Consider the following 6,000-nt stretch of genomic DNA (forward strand, 5'->3'; position numbering starts at 1 on the left):
ACGTACCACCAGCTGGGGGCCGAACCCAACAGACCCTTATTCTCCCACAGTTTGCAGGGAGAGCAGAAGCCCAGATGGAGGTGTTGGTGGGGCCGCGCCCCCTCTGTGCTTCCCGCCCGGCTTGTGCTGGCCGCCATCCTTGGCCATCCGTTGCTTATGGGCACATCGCTCCGTCCCCTGCTGCAGCCACCTCCTGTCCTCCTCTATGTGTGCCTCAGTGTCCCCGGTAAGGATACGGTCATTAGATTCAGCCCCCCACCCCAATCCAGCTTGACCTCACCTTAAATCGACACCTGCAAAGACCCTATTCGTAGGTGCTGGGGGTGAGGACTTGAACCCTCTTTTGGGGGACACAGTTCAACCCCATCATGAGGCCTCCTGTCTCACCTGGGGGAAGGCTGTCACCATGTCCTCCTTTGAAGAGCTCTCAGCCCCCAGCAAGCTCTTGGGAAGGCTGAGTTCACCCCGTGGCTGGGGCTGGCCGCCTCGCTCACAGCGTCACCAGCGGCTTTTACGTACCAGGACACCGAGGGCCAGGGAGGGGGGCCTGGTGCTGCCCCCAGGGTCGGACACCCTGAGTGCCACACCCAGAGGGCCCCTATGGGGTGTGTCCTTTGACCTGGGGCTGTTGGTGCCCCTGCTCCACCCCCAACCTGCGAATTTCAGAGAAGAATCTGGGGCACCTACACCCAGGGGGTCCATCCCAGAACCACCCGGTGTCAGGCGAAAGGATGCTCATGGCTGCACTGTTTGGGATGTCTGGGTGATGGGGCGTTCACCTGCTGAGTCCCATGGAACATGAGAGTCCCAAGTCCCCAGTGCCAGGCACCACAGCAGGCTCCGAGGTCACCTGAGCTGGAGGCACAGAGACCCGTGTGCTTTGGTGGCCCAGCCCTGCCGGGTGCATCCAGCGGGGTCGGGGTGGGGGGTCAGAGTCCAAGCATCACAGAGCCCAGTGGTCCTGGCATAGACCAGTGGCTCTCAACCTGGATGCCTGAAAGCTCCGATGCCCCCAGGCCAGTTCAGTCAGACCCTCGGGAGGTGGGGCTCAGGCACCCAGGGGTGCCAGTGGGAAGGCTGGGGCATTCCTGCACCAAGTGGCATCTTTAGGTCTAAGTAGTTACCCGTGTGCCACCTGCACAAAACAAAGCGGTCATCAGAAGAGAAGCTGCCTCTGCCTCCGTCCAGTGGGGTCCGGCAGCCTTGGACCCCTCTTCATCTTTCCAACCCCAGCTCCAGGAATGGGCTTTGGCCCCCAGAAGCCCCTTTTTCAGGCATGTTCAGTCTGTACTGTGGGGTCTGTGGCTGCCAGAGGTGCCCTGCTCAGGTCTCCTTTGAAGAGAGAACTTCTGTGAGCAGGGAACTAGCTGCGAGCCTCCAGCGGCCAGCTCCCAACGAGGCCCCCTTCACCCTCTGCTCCCAGCCAGTGGCACAGCAGGACAGGAGAGTGAAGGCCAGGCCACCTTGCCCCTTGTGGAGCTCCTCCAAGGGGCCAGCATGGCTCTGGGACTGCCCCTGGCTTGGCCACGACCTTCTCGTCGCTTCTCTCAGGCTGTGCCCATGCTTCCTTCCTTCCCTGCTCCTTCCATGTGCTCAGGCCCACACTTGGGCTGACAGCTGCCCCTGACCCCTGCACCCTCTCCTGCATGTCCATCACAGGTGTCCCGTCCATTCGGTCTCTTGCACAGCTAATTCCAACTTGGCAACTGTTGCTCACACGACCTGAACTGGCACAGAGCTCAGCTCGGCTTCTGGCTCAGTTCACATCCTGTGGGCGTGTCCCCCAATAGACACAGGGCAGCCCCCAATATGAAGCGTCCTCTCTGGCCATATATCTCCCCAAAGCCCCAACCAAGTGGCAGCTGACCCAATCTCTCCCCCCATAAAACTCCTACCCTCCTAGCTCTCTCCTCTCTCCCACCCCTTCCACTCCCCTTTAAGATCTTAGCTTTTCTTTTCTGCGCCGTAGCACCGTGCCCTTTCTCATACATCTGGAACCCATCAGCACCATAAAGATCTCAGAGCATGCTCATCAATCCTCCTTCCATCAGTCCTGCTCAGAAGCAGGTGTATCATTTCCAGCTCATTGTTTTGCCCTTATCCTGTGGATATCAACTTCATAATTATAACATCTTACCTTAACAACTCACCTTTTGGGTTACCACTGAACATCCCTTGGTTGTATGTAGAGAGAAAAGTCTAGGGAATTGCTCACCATTTGCCCAGAAGAACCTAAGAAAGGAACCTCTTGACCAGTTCCTGGTCCCCAGACCGCCTTGGAAACCCTACCTTAGAGTTTATTATCCTGGCCCCACCTCCCCTTCCCCAACCCTGTTCTGCAGCAGCAGGTGTCAGCCCCGTCCTCAGGTGCAGAGAAGGGTCTAGACCCCGGGAGTCTCTCCTTCTCCCCTCCACCTTGAGCCCCTCATCCCACCACCCACCCATCATGCTGGCCCCAAGATTTCGCTGCCAGCTTGACTAAGCTGATCCCTTGCAAATCCACGCCAGAGGCACAAATCCTCCTTCAGTCAAGCCAGCCCCAAGCCCAGAAGGTGCATCTAGGGACAAGGAAGTGGTGTCTCCCGGGAGCAGGTGACACGGGCATGAGCTGGGGCACAGATCGGGGCGGGCGGGCCCGGGAGCCACTCCCAACCCCACTGCGGGGAGCGCAGTTCCAGGCCCCAGCCTCCAGGTGGAAGCCAGGACAAGACAATGGTGTTACTTTTGGGATGTATTGTTATCGACTCTGAGAGTTCTGCACGGTGGCATGGGGCCAAGTGCACAGAAACAGGACCCTCTTCTGCCGTGCGAGTCTTGGATGGATTTGTAATGAAGAGGGGAAGAGAAGAGGCTCAGATTCACCCACATGCCTTTGAGCCAGCATTTCTTTGAAGCATCACAAGAATCCCGCAGGGGAGGGATGACACCAGCTGCAAAAACTGAGGCTCAGAAATTCAGCAACTTGCCTGCAATGCTGGTAAGGGCAGGGCCAAGGCCGGCAGTCAGTTTCCTGATTCCAAGCGGAGCAGATGGCAACTCTGGTGTTCTAGTTTGCTAGCTGCCAGAATGCAATATACCAGAGACAGAATGGCTTTTAAAGGGGAATTTAATAAGTTGCTAGTTTACAGTTCTAAGGTCAAGAAAATGCCCAGTTAAAGCAAGTCTATAGATATGTCCAATCAAAGGCATCCAGAGAAAGATATCTGGGTTCAAGAAGGCCGATAAAGTTCAGGGTTTCTCTCTCAGGTGAGAAGGCACATGGCGAACACGGTCAGAGTTTCTCTCTCATCTGGAAAGGCACATGGTGAATATGGCATCATCTGCTAGCTTCCTCTCCTGGCTTCCTGTTTCATGAGGAAGGAAAAGGAGACATTTTCCTTCTTCATCTCCAAAGGTCGCTGGCTGGTTCTCTCTCCTTCTCGTGGCTATGTCGTTCTTCTCTGCTCTTTCTGAATCTCCAGCTTTCTCCAAAATGTTTCCTCTTTATAGGATTCCAGTAAACTAATCAAGACCCACCCAAATAGGTGGAGACATGCCTCTACCTAATCCAATTTAGCAACCACTCTTGATTAAATCACATCTCTGGGGGGATGATCTAATTACAGTTTCAAACATACAATGCTGAATAGGGATTATTCTGCCTTTATGAAATGGAATTTTGATTAAAACATGGCTTTTCTAGGGGCCATACATCCTTTCAAACCAGCACATCTGGCCAGCTGGGAACAGGATAGGAGAAAAGGATTCTCCCACAAAAGTCTATTCTTTGAGCAAATTACAGATTTGTCATTATTTTTAAATATAATAATAACAAATACATGAATCTCATCATGTTCTGTGCTGGGCACTGTTCTAAGCTCTCCACCGGCATTGACCATTTAATCTTCACCCCAACTGCAGGGGCAGGTTTGGGTATTACCCAAATATGACATGTGAGGAGGTCGCTGCACACAGAAGTGCACCGACTAGCCTGATATCACATCAGAAAGGCTGGGCTGCAAGTGGCAGGCAGGTATTTGATTTCGGAATTGAGATATTTAAATACTGCCCAAAACTGCAGATTAAAGAAAGGAAACAAAGGAGAGAGAAGCAGGCTGGGCTCTGTATGGGTGAAGTCTGGGTGAATTCGAGGGCGAGCAGCCCGGAGCAGCTCACCGCAGTGTCCCACCAGCAATGGGGGCAGCGGGGGCTCCGGCAAAGAGCCAGCTCTGCAGATCCACAGCCCAGCAAGCCGGGGTCATGCCACCTCTTTGAACCTGTTTCCCCTTCTCTGCGGTTTGGGGCCGCGTTTAATTGATCTCTATTGCGCCAACACTGTCATCATTGGATGCAGCCAAAGCCACCTTAGAACAGCGTCTGGCTCTTCTTAAGTGCTCAATAAAGGCTGATTCTTTGTTACTCCTGCTTTTCTGCTCAGTGCACATGTCACCGAACGCCGGCGCCACCATCCCCACCACCATCCCACCACTCTTAAAACTGGAGTGAACTTGCAGGGCTGAAGCAGCCCTCGAATCAAAACCTGCCCAGGCAAATTGGGAGACATCTTTCTGCAGACCGTGTGGGCACCTTGAAAAAGCCACAAGGCTCATTTAGGAAAGCCTAAGGTACATATTGATATGACTAAATGTACAAATTAAAGAATGTTTTTGCATGAGGAAGGACAAAGGAATGTCAGTATAGCAGAGTGTTGAAAATAGATGATCACTCATATTTTATAACCTCAACTTCTGTGTGAGAATAAAGCAAAAAATGTTTATTTGGTACAACATTTATATTCTGACTAGTGCATTTCCTAATATAGTTTACATGGACAGGTTGATTGAAGACCATAAGTGCATGGAACCTTGAATAGGATTTTGTAGGCTTGTCCAGTGTGATGCCCCAATAAACCCCAGAGTGATTTGAACAGTAAATAAAGAAGTATTTGCAAAGTCCCTTGGGGAAATGGTGGGAAAGGGAGGAAATTCAACTTCCCTATTTGGAAGATTCCTGATATTCTCGCAAGCAGTGGGGACAACCAAATTAATAGGCCAACCCCTCAATCTTGGGGTTTGTTCCTATGAAAATTATCCCCCCTGCAAAGGATAGGCCAAGCCTACTTAAAATTAGGCCTCAGAGTCACCCCTAGAGAACCTCTTTTGTTGCTCAGATGTGGCCTCTCTCTCCAGCCAACACAACAAGCAAACTCACCACCCTCCCCCTGTCTACATGGGACATGACTCCCAGGGGTGTGGACCTTCCTGGCAAAGTGGGACAGAAATCCTAGAATGAGCTGGGATTCAGCATCAAGGGATTGAGAAAACCTTCTTGACCAAAAGGAGGAAGAGAGAAGTGAGAAAAGAATAAAGTGTCAATGGCTGCGAGATTTCAGAGTCGAGAGGTTATCCTGGAGGTTATTCTGACACATTATATAGATATTACCTTTTTAGTTTAAGGTGTTTTAGAGAAGCCTGAAACTGTAGAGCTGTGTTCCAGTAACCATGTTTCTTGAAGATGATTGTATAATGATAAAGCTCTCACAAGGTGACTGTGTGATTGCGAAAACCTTGTGTCTGATGCTCCTTTCATCTAAGGTATGGACAGATGAGTAAAAAAAAAAAAAAAGGAAAGAAAAAGGCACAAAGCACTTCCAGCCGTGCCTGGCGGCTACTTCTCCCCATTCATCACCAAAGCCCTTGGCTTATACTTGGTCACAGGGAAACTAGTGTCAGTATCTCCCTTTATTGAAACAACAGGTTTTAAGATTTAGGGGCTGGTAATAAAGAGATCCATGGAGAGCCTATCTCTCTCATTCATTCATTCAACACATGTTTATGATATACCTACAGCATGCCAGGCAGCACACTTAGCATCCTCAATGAGAGGTGAATACAATGGACATGGTTCCTACTGCCTGGAACAGTCTAAACAGGCGCTATCAGACCATGTCACACACACAGTCACTTCATCGGGACAGGAAACAGTGCCCGGAGGAGGTGTGACAGAGGTGGGAGCTGGCCA

Source organism: Tamandua tetradactyla, chromosome 16, assembly GCF_023851605.1.
Source record: "Tamandua tetradactyla isolate mTamTet1 chromosome 16, mTamTet1.pri, whole genome shotgun sequence".
Taxonomy (NCBI): Eukaryota; Metazoa; Chordata; class Mammalia; order Pilosa; family Myrmecophagidae; genus Tamandua; species Tamandua tetradactyla.